The following is a 17,510-nucleotide window of genomic DNA, read 5'->3' on the forward strand; positions in this document are numbered from 1 at the left end:
CAACCTATCCCAAGTGCTGGCATTTGAGAAAGAGGTGTCTAAGGCAACAATCCACACCAAAGGCCCTTTTGTGCTGATAGTGGTTAAGGAAAATGCCTACACCAAGTGCCAACAACTGGTGATGGTGTCTAAGGCAATGTCCTAAACCAAAAGGGCCAATATCTGCTGATAGTGTCTGAGGCAACAATAGGCCAGCATCTGCTGATAGTGTTAGATGTGATTGCTTTAATGAACTAAGAGTCAAGTGTTGTTGATGGTGTATGGACAGAATCAATCCAATGGCTAACGTATGCCAATAGAGTTTAAGGGAAGTGCCTATATCAAGGGTGAGCCCATCCCTATGACAAATACCAAAGGCATTTGGTTATCATTTAGTTGGACATTCAAGGGAAAAATGTCATCCTCTAGCTAAATTGGTAGCAATGAAGAACACCATTCATCCCTAACCCTAGAGGGGTGTGGTGTAAAAGAATAAAGTGAGAGGACTTTGGTAGGTATGGAGGGGAGAAGAATGAATCAATGCGAGAAAAGGTTGAATCTCAGTGGATCATAGTAGCAAGGCCACTTTACCCCTTACAATACCCCATCATGTATATAAGCCATCTGCAAAGGATTTTACTCTTTTGCTTAGTGGGAATTGAGCTCCAAAAAAGGCCCACGTGGCTTGTCCACCTTAGGGACTACACCTATGACACGTGTTCTTAGGGGCAATAAGCCTCTACTATGAGTCAGCAATCGGGTGAGTGGTATGTGCATCCCTTATTGTCTGGATTCCAACTCAGAGGCATTCAATCATAATCTTGCACATAGTAACTTCACACCATTGGCTTTTCAGCCAATCATGATGCCTAAATGTGTGAATTAATGGTTCTTCTTGTATTAGGTTGAATTAATATTACGACGCTACCATTGGTAGGGTAAAAGTAACAATCTTATGATGGTCTAAACCTAGCTCATGTTCCTTATTAATGGGTGAACAATCCAACACTTGATGAATTTTGCTTCACAATGATAGGAAGAGCTGATATCAAAAGATCAAAAAGCAATGTCGCTATGAATGGTTAGTTGACATAAGCTAGTTATCCCTTTGGTAACTTTTTTGACACCTTTTGCTTCAAATTTTGAAGGTTTAAAGGATCGATAAGCCATGCTTTCATGGTTTGTATTGATATTGGAAATTAGAATCAAATGAGCTTTTACCCCTTTGTTCCACATGAGATTTCTGATCTCATTGAGCTCAACTTAGGAAACCTATGTTATCTTTTAATAAATGTGCCACCCTAGCCAAACTTCCCACCTAATAATGTCTTCTACTCAAATCAACTGACTGAGGTTGACCTTGGGTCCAAAAAAGGAGGTCGTGCCTTACCTTCGATTCACAAAATAAGTAAACTAACGTTAAAAGTAGTGGTATTTGAATTTCACCCAAGGGCTTCTACTTATCCTACCCCTCGTAAGTCATTTAACATAGTTGGACTAGAGTCAAGCTTTATAGGGTCTTCATTGCCCACTGATTCTACCAAGCTTATTCCATTAGCTATGGTTACGTGGGATAGTAGATGGGGATAGTAGGAACCTCATTAATCCATTCATGTGCGACACCAATTAGATGACATGGCATTTTACTACCTTAAGAGAGTCACAGTTACTCTCACTATTTACCCACACTTGGTTGAATTTTTTCACTTTGACATTCAGAGCTCTGGGCAAAAATCACATTATGTAAGCATCCATAGGGTCCATCGCAATGCTTTGTTTTAATTAAATGGTTGGATTTCCTTATTTGTAGTAATTCTAAATCAACTGTTCATCACTCGAAAAAGGCATCCAAGGGAGTTATACCCAGTCCATCCCCTAGTTAGCATGTGGTAACCTGTTCTTATCATAAGAGCAACTCGAGTAGTGCACAGTAGTTGATGGGTTCGAGACTGGGACTCTTGTGCTTGGCCCTCAAAGCTAATCCTTTTCTTAAGGTTATGGACACATTTTGCTGACTTCCCTTGCCTACATTGTTCCATCAACCAAAGGCTATTCATCTTGGAGACTTGATGTGGTTATGTGTATGATTGGACAAAGATGGCACTTGGTTTTCTAGATTTTCAAGGGTCATCAGTGGCGCACTGAACACCAAGTGACATGCGATGCTCTTTTAGGGCCTGGACTCTACCTCTAGTTGAGCTGTTTCTAAGTTGGGTAGGCTATTAAACAAAATAAATAACTCTTCCTAATGCCCTCACTGATGTCTTTAGATTCTCTAACATTGTCATTAACCTCCATGTCTCGATTTAGGAATTTTAACCTGATTCCCTTTCGAAACTCATGCTAGAGATGCTGTCAGATGAGCTTCCCCATCTCTTAGGATTGACTAACCCATGTGCAAGTGCCAATCACATGGAACATTTCCCCTCATTGGCCTTTAAATTTCTCATTTGAATATTTGCTACTATTACCAAGATCTACATCGATGGTCGCTCTGTCTAGGCTCACACCCCAGGTTTTACGGTGACCACTTTGCCTGTTTACTCATCAAGGTTTGGCCTTTGCCATAATGATTGGGTATAGGTCGCATGCTTAAGTGCCATACATTTTTGGGGCTAGTTGAATTGATGGGTGAGTTGTTATGCACTCTTTAGCAGATTTGACTTCCATTACCACCATTCTGCTATCTTAATCAACCAACACCCTTTGTGGGCTCTAGGTTACCATGCAATTAGGCACTATAACCTGGCTTTTAGTTCATCCCACATCATCAGTTCTGCTTACCAGAAATGGCCCACTTAAAGCTCTTGATTCAATAGAGTGGCTTAACAAAGTAGCTGCACCATCCTACGTATTTAAAGTTTGAGAATAGGTTGAGGGCATTGTGCCCTCGATAGATCTAATCATTGGCTTTACCTGATAGAACTCGGTAAGGGCTCTAGCTATCTTAAGGGAAACTTTGAAAGGAACTAGCTACTAGATGGTTTGATTAGTCTTTGGCCCCTACATTCAAGTCAGACGAATGATTTGCATGTTAGTATTATTGTAGGCCTCTACCAGAGTTTTCTTTGGCTTTACCCTGCTTAGTGATAGTTCAGCATCATTTGGGTCCCAACAACCATGTTCACACTTGAACCCTTCTCAAAAGATCAAGGTTAGTCGGTAATGCATCCATGAGGGATCCTGCCGATCAACTTCCTTACACCTTACGAGTTTTCTAGCTTATTGACTTGCACACATGTTTGACTCCTTGGTCTATGTTTTAAGACAGGCTAGATGGAGAGCCCATAGGTTGACACCAAAAGCATGTTAGTGCTGAGACACGTTGAGATGGTGCATGCTGCATTCCATGATCATAATGATGACATCTCTGTGGGCATATTGAAAGCTCAAGCTTGGACCACCACTATGACCCACAAAGGTCCCTGCCTTGAACTGATCATTAAACTAGCTCTCACCATTCCATATCTAACTGGGGTGTATCATCAGCCCCTATCCACTTAACTCTGACAATTTCATGCACTCTTTGCTCTCATTTCAAAGTCCTTTTACTCTTTCCCTTGTAGTACTTGTTCATCGATCTCTCACCCACATTCAACCTTGGATAGAATTTACCACTTGATTGGAGCTACATTCCCAAACAAACCAACTCTCATATAGCACCTCATGGTGTGATAAGGTCTAGGCACAATAGGGCTCTCACCTTTTCCAATACCCCTTTCTAGAGGACTTAGGCCTTGTCTGCTGGTGAAGATGTTTCTTCAAACTACAATTTAGACTTTGAGGGCACCTAATTCTCAAGTTATTCTATTTTCATTTCACTTGTCATTACTAGAGGAATCCTGGTAACTTTTGTTTCCTATGCTGAATGATATGCTTAAACTCAGTGGGTAATCATGCCTAACCCAAGGTTATGATGTGACCATTGACTGAGCGATACGGGGGATCAGTGGGGTCTAGATGGAGAACAAACACTTGTCACCAAAGACTAGGCATGCTAGGAGCTTTACCGCTGATGGTCATGGTGATGTCATTATTGAAAAGGGCCAACCATGATCGATGAGATCATGAGAGGCCATCTTCCACCCCCTCACCAAGAGCCTGATGGGTAGGGGGTTGGATAGGGCGATGGTGGATGACACCAAGGCAAGTGTGCACTCAACCTAATGGCTTGGTGTGCAACTTGCATTCAAAGACTCGATGGTTTATGGGATTCTACAATTCACACACAGTATTGCATTTTGCTATGTTTTTCATCAATGCGAGAGTTAAGATATTTGTTGCTGATAGTTGTTTTGGTTTTTCATGACAAAGAGAGTCACGATGCCACCCATGCACGCATTGCATATAGGATGGATACAGTATATGCATGCTTTTTCATTCCAGTTCCTTGGTGTGATTCACGCTAGGGGTTCATTATTTAGCCACAGGTGGTAATATTGATTGTTTCACTCACCTTAAAGGTGGAACAAAGCGACTGTCACACCTACCCTAGGCTGGAAGGGTCTCTCGGCATAAAGGCACCAGCATCCCCTCAGTGTTTTGTTAATGCAATTACAAGTCATTCGTTGAGTAGGTTTTGACAATGATCTTTCTATAATTTCACCTACAAAAATCTCATTACGACTTTTCCTTTCTCTAAATGATAAGATTCAATGGACTTCTTAAGATGTCTTGGGTAGTGAACCATCCACATCATGGTAATCCGAACACTTCATTAGACCTTTCAATTGGTAGGAGCGACAAGCACTGTGTAGAAAGGGTAGGAATGTAGTCAATGTGAGCTGATGACTTGCACTTACTAGAATTTCCTGAATGAAGAGCAATAATTGCAATGATATATCCCTATCATGATGATTGAGACTAGGATGGTATCTGATCATCTTCAAGCCACCGACTTTCACTCTTAATTAATGAAAACATCCTTGGCAAATGCTTTCATAGTTGTTCATTTTTCATAAATTAAAGAATTTCACCTGTAACTATGAAATATGAATGCCCTCGACTATCCCTATTAATCATCACTCAAATCTTGAAAGCCAACACAATAGGACTAAAATCCAATGATGTTATCCCATGCTAATGTATACAAGCATAGGCTTGCTTTGAGCACTCTAAATCCTTTAAGTAACAATGCTAAAGAACAACAAGGCTAATTAAGGCAAGGAGCATATCATCGGTAGTATGGATGAGAAGATAGGTGCTTACCATGAGGTAAACCAGATGACCTAACCCTAGTTCCAACTACAAGTTTTCTAATTGCAACAACTTAAATATATACTATTGGAGCTGGAATTACCATAGCTATTGGCACCAAACATGCCCTCTAATGGATCTTCATTAAGGGATTTAGATTGTACTCATTCGAATTACCAAACTTATAGAGCCCATAATTGTTATTTATGGTCACTACCTCCTTATGTCAAAATTGGGTAATTTGCGCACCTACTGCCTTCCTTGGATGTGGTAGCCATTTCTTAGGCTTCCTCTCTAAAATCAAACCCTAATTCTTTGTCACCCATCACCACCATAGTAGGCCACTATCTTGCCATTGAAAGTTGATAGGCAAAAATTTAAATGATGTGTCACTGACATAAAGCCTGTGCTATCCATCAAGTTATCATGAATCATTAGAGAAATGAGCAAAGCCAACATTGACCTTTTATCTAATAAATGCATCCTTTCCAAAAGTCAAGGTTTGTTACACGTATTAACTCTAAAATTACTATGGTTATCCGAGTAGTAGATACCATCAAACAAACTATAACTGATTTAATGAGCCATTCACAGTTTCACAATCTAAATTAGTTCATAATTACACATGCATGGCTTAATCTTTGAGACAAGCATATGACTATTGGTAGGATCAACCAAGTAGCATTCTTTTGGGATGTTAGCACTACTTGGGCCTCAATGCACCAACTGAGTTGCAGTGAGAGCCAACACAAATCACAAGCACCATTCATGTTAAGCACGTAAAATGCATAGCATTGAATGAATAAGGGCCGAAAGCTTGCATCCATAAAATGTTCTACATCCAAGAGCATGATCAAACACTAGTGCACTAATGCGACCAATAGCCCTTAAGGACACAAGATGGATGAGGGATGGCAAGACATTCAATTTTCATTGATTTGGGTATGTAGCATAAGATCCCGATTAGACCCCAAAGGTATGATGACCATATGAAAGGGAGATTGAAGAGGATGATAGGTTGATAGTTCGATGCATCAAGCATGGAGCTTGTTAACACACACAACCATAGAACCACTCATATGCCCATTACAGATAAGTGGTAACATCCACGCACATCGGTCTATAAACCACTCGATTGATTACTCGATGAGTGAGTGGAGGAAATGAAATATAAGGCCATGCCACAAACCACTTAGTATGGAAAAAACATAAGCAAGAGCCATGAAACTACCCCTATTATCCAACATGCAACAACAACATGACACCACCAGTGCATAGTCTGGACAAGACCACACACACTAACTCCACTATCACCATCCCAAATGGATGTTGCTTGATTTAGGGACTTGTTCCTATGGTCTTAGGTGGCATCGACTGCAAGCATACGCTTGGCTAGGCCAAGGCATTTTTATGGTCGATGAGATAGGACCCTGAGATTGCCAAATACCTGAAAGACTTGATCGAACCTAGTCCACAATCATAGCTTCTACTTGTACCATCTTAGGGAGCCATTACCTAATTTAGAGACTTGGTATGGGGTCTGGGCCAGCATTAGCCACAGGCATAGGCTTGACCTCAGTATAGCTAAGCTCTTTTCCACATGCACACCAACTGATTGAGGCCATGGGTTCCTGCAGGTCATGAAAGCAACCAATTGTTGAACAACATGGATAAATGCCATGCACAACTTGGATTGTACTCTAGAGATGTTGTCATGGATGTATGCAATAATAGGCACATCACTCATACCTACTTCCCCTATAGGGGGAGAAAAAGGCTGATACAACTACGCCCTAAAGAGCATGAGACATTTTACAGGTATGCTAGCTGTAGACATTAAAGTGTTTGTAATGGGGATACTTTTTTCGAATTGGCATATCCTGCACCAAAGGTTTGCTGGTGCCGATGGTAGTCAAGACATGTGTCTGCACCAAGGCCCAACATGTGTTAATGGCATTCAAGGCAAGTACCCATAGCAAGGGCCAACATGTGCCAATGGTGTTCAAGGTAACTGCCCTGCACCAAGGGCCATCTTTTATCGATGTTGATCGAGGCATGTGCTTGTGTCATAGGCTGAGACTTATAATTTGACTCATGTAGCTCTAGGACCTATGAATGGACCCAACTGGCATCCTAGATTAGCCTTCAATTAGATCAATGTAAGGACACTCAAACCACCAAGGTCAACCACCCAATCTACTGTTAGACAACACTACACATAAACTATTTGATGGAAAGCTAAAGAGAACAATAGAGATAGGCAAGAGTAAACTTTATTACTCAACTTGTGGTGTGTCTACAATGAGGGTGGGACACCTCCAATTTATAGCTAACATCCCTTTAAATCAACGGTTGATGTAGTTCTTATCTTAGGGCTTATAAAAAGTCTAATATATATAAGACATTACAATAGGATTACATTAGAGAGTTCTAATTTTGCATGGACTCTATTAAAAAGTAGTTTAAACCAGCTTGCACTCATTCTTCAATAGTGCCTACATAAGACCCTTCTCTGGGCCCATGCCTGGTTTAGCTCTACCCATGCCTAGGCTTACTTTCACACCCATGCCTGGGTTTATCTAAAAGTTGCTAAACTAGATCCCTTGGCCTAAACTCCCTAAGCTTATTTCAACTCCAATGCACCCATTCTTTGTCATGGTCTTGCCCTTAGGAACTCCATTATGCCTCTAGGCTAGGTCTTCATTGCATTTTGACTTGGTCTCGATTGCCTTTGAACCATTTCATGTCTTAGTGAGAACCATTGGGCCTAGTCTTTCCCGCAGACCTTGTTATTATCCCCCATTCATTCTAGCAATGCCTTTATTACAAAAAGGATGCTACACCTAGATTGTATGCTCTTGTGCACATTAGCTTCATTTTTTACCTCTTAAATCAGATTTCTCATGCTTTGGTCCCATACCCAAACAAGTATGCTACTAGTTGTTAGCTCGAGTACTATCAGCCCTATGTTGCACTGGTCTTTTTTGCCTGCATGCCTAATGTTTCTTCTACTTCCTTTGAATTGTCTGCTACATACTCTTTTTAGAAGGATCTTGCTATAACTCTAGACTCATGCTATGGCACTCGATTGCCATTTTTCTCTCATTTCATAGAGAGGTTCCCCCCTCTCTATAGAATTAAAAAGCACTAAGCTACATCACCTTAGGTTTTTCCTTGTGCTAATCCTCACTACTACTCTTGCCTACAGATAGTCTCTTTGCTCGGATAATGGTTGAAAGCCTTGCACACCTTGAGCACTACTTGACCCATGTAGACCACCACACAAAAAACAACTGAAGGGCTTCATCTCTATGCCATTGCTAGTATCTTTGTTAGCCTTATAAACTTTGGGCTTTTTTATAGCCCCTTTCTTCCCTGAGGAACACACACCAATGTCTCCCTCACTCTGGACTTTTCCTTTAGGTCTTGGAGACTTAGTGCACTTAACCTAAGTCTTCAATTCTGTGACAACATTGGCCCGATTCAACTCCTGTGTGCCACTCTATTGTAGCATAATCTTTAACCTTGGGTTTCGACCATCTAAGAAATGCTTAGGTGCCACCACCCTAGGTTCTAAGCCCACATCAACAACTATGGAAACTCGATGCATTGTGATCAAGCTTGAGCCTCATCAGCTCTCTTGCAAGGTTGACACTGTAACATCCAAAGCCTTTTTTCATTATGTGAGCACCTCTAATGCCTTATTCAAATATCCTTCCCCATCCTCAAACCTATCCCTCAATTCAGCAATGGTCACCTCGTACTTCTACAATCAGGTGTCTAGAGATATCACCATGTCTCTCGATCAGCCTCCCTTCATTTGTTTGTAAGTGAGCACTCATCAAAACCCTTGGTCTGGCCTTTGGTCTAGCTTTCCCTAGCCATGCCACAGCCTAAAAACACACTATCAATCACGAATGCACAAAAACAAAATGATTACCTCAACCTTTTTCACACTTCAATGAGCCAGTCTTGGTCTTAATGAAATAGTACACCTATCTATCGACACTAAACACTAGCATACACACCTTTAAGCACAAATCTACACATTGGCTTTACACTTCTAACCCTTCCAATCAAGCACCAGTTGTACACCTGTATAACATACCCTTTATTAGGCACCAATCTACACACTAGCTCAGCATGCCTTGCACTAGGCACCAGTCATACACTTGCATAGCACACCCTATATTAGACACTAATATGCACACTAGCTCAGCATACCCTGCACTCTTAGTTAAGCACCAGTTTGTATGCCTGCTCAACATGCCTAGCACTTTTATAGCACCATAATAGTATTTTGCTAAACAACTAGCTTGCACTTCTGCATGCTTGTATCTTATGCACTAAGGGGTGTATTAATGGTACAGGAGCATAGAAATAACCTAAGATGCCCACACCACATAATTGAATGCCTGCACCAACATGTTCAAACCTCTCTTAAGGCTTATTCTGGTTCCAGTAGCATCTGACACTGATCACCTTTTTTAGACCTATTTTTGTTAACTTTGAACTAGCTTCAAACTTGCTCTGATACCATATGTCATAGCTTAAGACTCATAATCTTACTCATACAACTCTATGACCTAGAAATGGACTCATCTAACATCTCAGATAAGCCTTCAACTAGACTAGTGCATAGACACTCAAACCACCAGGTCTAGCTACCCCAAGCTACTGCTAGACAAGGCTACACATAAACTATTTGATGAAAAGCCAAAAAGAACAATAGAGATAGACATGAGTAAACTTGTATTACTCAAGTCATGGTATATGTACAACAAGGGTGGAGGCACCTCTTATTTATAGTTAAGGCACCCTTGAATTAATGGCTGACATAGCTCTTATACTAGGGCTCACAAAAAGTCCAATATATATAAGACATTGCAATAGGATTACACTAGAGAGTTCTAATTTTACATGGACTCTATTAGAAAGGAGTTTGAACTAACTTGGACTCCTTCTTCAATAATGCCCACATAGGGCCCTTCCCTAGGCTTACGGTTGGGTCTATCTGAAAGTTGTCGAATTGGATCTCTTAGCTTAAGCTTTTTAAGCTCATTTTAGCTCATATGCATCCATTTTGAGTCATGGTCCTACCTTCAGGACCTTTAATACACCTCTAGGCTTAGTCTTTCTTGCATTTTGACTTGGTCTTATTGCCTTAGAATCGCTCCCTATCTTAGCAAAAACCACTAGGCCTAGTCCTTCCCACAACTATGACATCTATACTAGGTCTAAATTGTGTCAATGTTGATCAAGGTATGTGCTATCACCAAAGGCCAGCATGCACCAATGGTGGTCAAGGTAAGTGTCTATACCAAAGGCTAGCTAGTGCTATGGTGGCAAGGTAGGTGCCCATACCAAAGGCTAGCTTACGCTAATGATGGTTGAGGCATGTGCTTTCACTATGCATAAGCATGTGCCTGTACCATGCGTTAGCTTATGCCAATAATGGTCGAGGCCTTAGTCAAAGTTCAATTCTGAGACTCGGTGCACATGTTTGGCTCAAGCATGTGCTGGTGCTGTATATTTTTTGCCCAAGGCACCATCATCAGAGAGCCTAATTAATGGCATTAAGAGTTCTGATGATTGAGGGAAAAGGGCCAAGGGTTATGCTTACATGATGTGTGATGGGTGCTAGTTTTTAGCCTTTATATTGGCTCCCTATCCCCTAAGGAACCTCAACATCTCACACCTCTTTAAAGAGCATAAGAGCTTTTATAGGTTTGTAGCTAGCAAGCATTCAAGTGTTGAAATGGGGATAATTTTTTCAAATGGCCACAAAATCTTCTACACTTTGATTTTTTAGCTAAATTTTTTTTATGGATGCCAACAAAAATACAAGGATCATGTATACCAAATTTGGAGCCAAAAACTTATAAAAAATTTTCAAACAATCCCAAACCATGAAAAATTCCAAAAATCTTGCCATGAAACTTCACATGAAGGCTTAGGAGACTGTTTTATGAATTTACAAGCCATAAAAATGGCATTGGTAGGGAAGAAATATGAAGATGTGCCTAAGCCCACCTATTGCTCGGTGGTGGTGCATATGGTGCATGGCTTGGCCCTAAGATACCCATGCATGGTGCATGGCCTAGCATGTGCCAATGTTGTTTAAGGAAACTCCCTATACCAAGGGCCAATGGTGGTCAAAGCAAGTGCTAAGACCATAGGCCAACATGTCCCGATGGTGGTTAAAGCATGTACATGTGTAATGGTAATCAAGCTAGACCAAGATAAGAGGTTCTTTTTTAGTCAAGTAGCAATTCTAGTTCTAGTAGGATAGGGTCTATCAGCCAGAAGGACTAGGCCTTGAGATGTACATGTGTAATGGTAATCAAACTAGACCAAGATAAGAGGTTCTCTTTGAGTCAAGTAGCAATTCTAGTTCTAGTAGAATAGGGTCTATCAGCTAGAAGGACTAGGCCTTGAGGCATACTGGAGGTCTAGGTCATAGGGAACTAGCCTAGAATAGGGGTATGGGCAGTGATAATGACTCTAAAGGCTCAGGTCTAGTGTTTAGGTTTAATAAAATTAAGCCAGGCCTAGGTGCTAGTGCTGGTGAGTGTTATATGAATTTACAAGACATAAAAATGGCAAAAGCATGGGAAAAATATAAAGATGTACCTGAACCCACCTATTGCCCAATCGTGGTACACATAATGAGTGACTTGGGCCTAAGATACCCATGCTTGGTGCACGGCCTAGCATTTATCGTTAGTGTTCAAGGGAATTGCCTGCATAAAAGGCCAACATGTGCTAATGGTGGTCGAAACATGTGCCAAGACCAAGGGTTAACATGTCCTAATGGCTGTAGAGGCATGTGCATGTGTCATGGTCAGTAAATTGGTCTAGACCAAGGGCTCTCTCCCAGTCGAGTAGCAATTCCAGTTATAAAGAAAAAGGGTTTAAATGCTGGGAGACCTTGAGGCTTTCTAAAGGCCCAAGTCAAAGGAATTAGCCCAAAATAGTGGTACGAGTAGTGATCAAGACACTAGAGGCTCATGCATAGCATTCAAGTTCAGTAAAATTGAGCTAGGCCCAGGTACGGAGGTTGGTGAGCCCTTATGTGAATTATCAGATCGTAAAAATGGCATTTGCATGACAAAAATTTAAAGATTTACCTAAACCCACCTACTAACCAATCATGGTGTGCATTGTGCATATCTCGAGCACAGGATACCAATGCATGGTGTATGGCCTAGCAAGTGTCAATGGTGTTCAAAGGAACTACTCACACAAAGGGCTAGCATGTGTCAATGGTGGTTGAAGCATGTGCTGAGACCAAGGGCCAACATGTCCTGATAATGGTCAAGGTATGTGCTTGTGTCTTAGTCCATAAGTTGGTTTGGGCTGAGGGTTCTCTTCAAGTTAATGAGCAACTCTAATTCTAGTGGGATAGAATTTGATAGCCAGTGGGACCAAGCCTTAAGGAGTATTGGAGGTCCAATTCATAGGGAACTAGCCCAAAATAGTGGTACAAGCAGTGTTGACTCCAGTAGCTTAAGCATGATATTTAGGTTTGGCAGAATTAAGCTAAGCCTAGGTACAGGTGCTGGTGAGCGTTATATGAATTTACAAGCCATAAAAATGGCATTGGCATGACAAAAATATAAAGATGTGCTTGAACCCACCTACTACTTGATCATGGTGTATATGGTGCGTAGCCTGGGCCTAGGATACCCATGCTTGATGCACAACCCAATATATACGAATGGTGTTAAAGGGACATGCCTACACAATGGGCCAACATGTGCTAATGGCGGTCAAAGCATGTGCAAAGATCGAGGGCCAACATGTCTCAATGGTGGTTGAGGCATATGCATGTGTCATGGTCTACAAGTTGGTCCAAGCCTAGGGGTTTTTTTTTAGTTGAAAGGTAGTTTTAGTTCTAGTGGGAAAGGGTCTGATTGCTAGAAGACTAGGCCTTAAGGCCTACTAGAGGCCCAAGTCATAAGGAAGTATCCCAGAATAGTGGTATGGGTAGTGATCAAGACTCTAGAGACTTGAGCAAGGTGTTTAGGTCTGGCAAAATTAAGCCAAGCCTAGGTGTGGGCACTAGTAAGTGATGCACAGGCACACAGTCAGACCTAGGTGCAGGCATTAATGATCAAGGTATAGGTACATGGTTAAACCTAGATGTAAGCACTTCTAAACATAGTCTTGGGATGATCAGATTTATGGGCTTCTAAAAGGCCCAGTACTATAACATAATATTTGATAAGCTGAAATTATGTAGAGCACTTGAGTTTTATAGGCTAACTTAGGTAAAAAGAGTCAATTCCTTATCTAAGGCTGCATGAAGTTTGGCTTAAGACTGGAGCCTATGACATATGCACCAACTGTCATTTCGTGCCAATGACAATCAAAAGGTAAACAAGTGCCTTGTGTGGAAGGGTTATGGTATACATGCCATACCAAGTGCTAGCATCTACCAAAAAGGTGTTCGAAGCAACAAACTACCCCAAATGCCAGCATCTTCCAAATAGGTGTCTAAGGTAAGAACCCACAATAAAGGCCTATTTGTGCCAATGATGGTTAAGGCAAGCACTTGAACCAAGTGTTATCATCTGGAAATGGTGTCTGAGGCAACATTCCAAACCAATGGGCCAACAATTGTTGATGGTGTTTGAGGTAACAAGGGCTAGCATTTACTAATGGTGTTGGATGCAATTGCCTACATGAATCAAGGGCCAAGTTTTGTCACTGGTGTGTTGGCAAAACCAATCCAGGGGCCAACGTGTGCCATTTTAGTTTAAGGCAAATGCTTACACCAAGGGGGAGCCTATCCATATAACAAATGCCAAGGGCATTTAGTTGACATTTGCTTTGGTGCTGAAGGGAAGGATGTCATCCCCTAGCCATATCAATTGCAATGGAGAACACCATTCATCCCTAACCCCAGAAGGGTGCAATGTCAAAAAATGAAGTAAGATGACTTCAGTGGTTAGAAGGGGAGGGACGAATCAAAACAACAAAGGGCTGAATCTTAGTGGATCATGGCAGCAAGTCCACTTTGCCACTTATAATACCCTATCACATATTGAAGTCATTTATAAAGGATTTCACCTATAGCTTAATGGGAATTAAGCTCCAAAGAGGCCTATGTGGCTCGTCTGCCTTAGAGGTTACACCTATGACATGCGCCCTTGGGGGCCATGGGCCTGTAGGTTGACAATTAGGCAACAAGCATATGTATCACTTCTAGCTTGGATTTAGACTTAGAGGCATTCAGTTATAATCTAGCACATGTAGCTTCGTGCCACTGGCTTTTCAACCAAATTTGATGATTAATTATGCAAATCAATGGTTCCTCTCATACTTGGTTGAATTAATATTGCAATACTGCCGTCAGTAGGGTAAAACTAACTTGTCTTATGATAGTCTAAACCTAACTCACATTCCCTATTGGTGGGTGAAAAATCCAACACTTGGTGAATTATGCTTCATAATGATAGGAAAAGCCAACATCAAAGGATCAAAAAGTAATGTCGCTATGAAAGCTTGGTTACCTAAGCCAATTATTCATGTGGTAACTTTTCTAACACCTCTAGCTTCAAATTCTAGCAATCTAAAGGATCAATAGGCCATACTTTCACAGTTTGTATTTGTAATAGAAATCAAAATGAAATGAGCTTTTACGCTTTTGCTCCATATGAGATTTTTTTTCTTATTAAACTCATCTTAGGACATTTGTGTTATCTTTTAATAGATATGCTACCACAGCCAAACTTCTCACCTGATAATGTCTTCTACCTTGATTGACTAATCGAAGCTGGCCTTGGGTAAAAAAGAAAGGGTCATGCCCCACCTCTGATTCACAAAATAATTAAAATAACGTTAAAAGTAATGGTATTTCAATTTTTCCCTAAGGCTTCCACTTATCCTACACCTCTCAAGTCATTTCACAAAGTCAGACTAGAGTTAAGTTAATAGGGTCTTCTTTCCCCACTGATTCTACCAAGCCTATTCCTATTAGCTATGGTTTTGCTAGTTAGTAGGTAGGGAAAGTAGGAATCCCGTTAATCCATTGATGTGTGTCACTAATTAGATGACGAGGCATTTAGCTAACTTAAGAGAGTCATAGTTACTTTTGCTATTTAACCATGATGGGTTGATTTTCTTCACTTTGACATTTAGAGCATTAGGCAAAAAATCACTTTGCATGAGCATCTACAGGGACCATTAGAATGCTTTGTTTTAATTAAATAGTTGGATTCCCGTTGTTTTTACTAGTTCTTAATCAACCGTTCATTGCCCAATGAAGGTCTTCAAGGGATTTATTCCTAGTTTGTCCCTTGGATGGCATATGGTGACCCATTCTCACTGTGAGAATAGCTTGAACAATGCACTGATAGCCACAAGTTCAAGACTGGTACCCTGTGCCTAGCCCTCAAAACCAATCCTTTTCTTGAGGTTATAAATCCATTTTGCCAACTTCTTTTGCCTATATTATTCCATTGACTAGAGGTTATTAACCTCAGAGACTTGATGCAGTTATGAGGATGAATGGTCACAGATGCACTTGGTCCTCTAGATTTTCAAAGGCCATTAGGAGTGCATCGAACAACATGTGATGTGTGGTGCTCTTCTAACCACTGGACCCTACCTCTTTCTAAGCAGTTTCCAAGGTGGTCAAGCTATTAAATAGAAAAGATAACTCTTTTTAAGGCCTCCATTAGCATCTCTAGATTCTCTAACGTTAACGTTAGCCGTCTGTCCTAGTTTAAGAATTTTAACTTGATTCTCTTTTTATTATCACGTTGCCAGATTAGCTTCCCTCATCTTTGAGGATTGATTGACCTTTGCGCAAATACCATTCACATGGAACCTTTCTCCTCTTTGGCCTTCAAAGTTTTCATTTCAATATTTGCTACTACCACCAAGATTTGCACTGATGGCAGCTTAGCTTGGGCTCATGTCCCATGTTTTGTGATGATTGCCATACCCTCTTACTCATTGTGGCTTGGCCCTTGCCTTGACAGTTAGATGTAGGTTATATACTCAAGGGCTATCCATTTTTTGGGCTAGTTGACTCAGCGAGTTGTTACATACTCTTTAGCTGATTTTAACTTCCATGACCACTATCTTGCTATCTTAATCAACCAACACACTTTTATGGGTTTTAGGTTAGTGCACAGTTGTGCATCATAACCTAGCTTTTAGTTCATCCCACATCGCTAGTTTTGCTTACCAAAAATGGCCTACTTGGAGCTCTCGATTCCATGGTGTGGCTTAATGAAGCAGCTATGCCATCCTACGTATTTAAAGTTTGAGAATAGGTTAACGGCATTGTGCCCTCAATGCCTCTAATCATTGGCTTTATCATATAGAATTCGTTAAAGGCTCCAGCTATCCTAAGGGAAACTTTAGAAGGAACTAGTAGTAGATGCTTTAGTTAGTCTTTCACCCTTATACCCAAGTCAAATGAATGATTTGCACATCATTATCACTATGGGACTCCACCAGAGTTTCCTCTAGCTTTGCCTTGGTCAGGCATGGTTCACCATCTTTTGGGTCCCAATAGGCATGGTCACACCCTTCTCAGAAGATCAAGGCTGGCCAATAGTACACCTATGAGGGATCCTACCAATTAGCTTCTTTGCACCTTATGGGTTTTCTAGCCCATTAACTCGTACACTTGTCAGACCTTTTGGTTTGTCTTTCAAGATGGGTCAAATAGGGAGTTCATAGGTCGACGTTGAGAGCACGTCGATGCTAAGGCATGCAGAGATGACACATGCTACATTCTAAGATTGCAATGATGATGTCTCTATAGGCATATCAAAAGCCTAAGCTTAGGCAACCATTATGACTAGCGTCAGTTCACTTTTGCATTGATTAACGAATCAACTTTTACAGTTTCACATCTAATAAGGGCACAGCGCCAGCCCCCATATGCTTCCCTCATAACAATTTCAAGCACTCTTTAACTCCTTTCCAAAGTCATTTTTATCTTTCCCTCATAGTACTTGTTCAGTATTGGTCTCTCACTCGTATTCAGCCTTGGATAAAATTTATCCCTCGATTAGGTGTTGTATTCCCAAACAACCCAAATTGTAAACAATGCCTTATGGTGCTACAGGGTCTAGGAATAACGAGGCCCTCACCTACTCTGGCACCTATTTCTAGGGCATTTAGGCCTAGTTCATCACTGAAAATGCTTTTCTAGACTACAATTCAGATGTCAAGGGCACCCAATTCTCAAGCTGGGCTATTCTTGGTTCATTTGTCATTACTAGGAGAATCCTAGTAAGTTTCTTTTCCTTGACTTATTGATATGCTTAAACTCAGCTGGTAATCCCACTTGACCTAGAGTCACATAAAAA

General features: G+C 41.0%; 4 pseudogenes; all 4 read right to left on the minus strand.

Moving 5' to 3' along the window:
- Positions 1-511: 511 nt before the first annotated feature.
- LOC149516832 (25S ribosomal RNA) lies at positions 512-3,893 on the minus strand (annotated as a pseudogene).
- A 222-nt stretch (positions 3,894-4,115) lies between these two features.
- On the minus strand, positions 4,116-4,271 carry LOC149516833 (5.8S ribosomal RNA; annotated as a pseudogene).
- Positions 4,272-4,562: 291 nt separating this feature from the next.
- On the minus strand, positions 4,563-5,856 carry LOC149516834 (18S ribosomal RNA; annotated as a pseudogene).
- An 8,286-nt stretch (positions 5,857-14,142) lies between these two features.
- On the minus strand, positions 14,143-17,502 carry LOC149516835 (25S ribosomal RNA; annotated as a pseudogene).
- Between the last annotated feature and the right edge of the window lie 8 nt (positions 17,503-17,510).

Source organism: Durio zibethinus, chromosome 9, assembly GCF_047325235.1.
Source record: "Durio zibethinus cultivar Kanyao isolate XHJ-2024 chromosome 9, ASM4732523v1, whole genome shotgun sequence".
Taxonomy (NCBI): domain Eukaryota; kingdom Viridiplantae; phylum Streptophyta; class Magnoliopsida; order Malvales; family Malvaceae; genus Durio; species Durio zibethinus.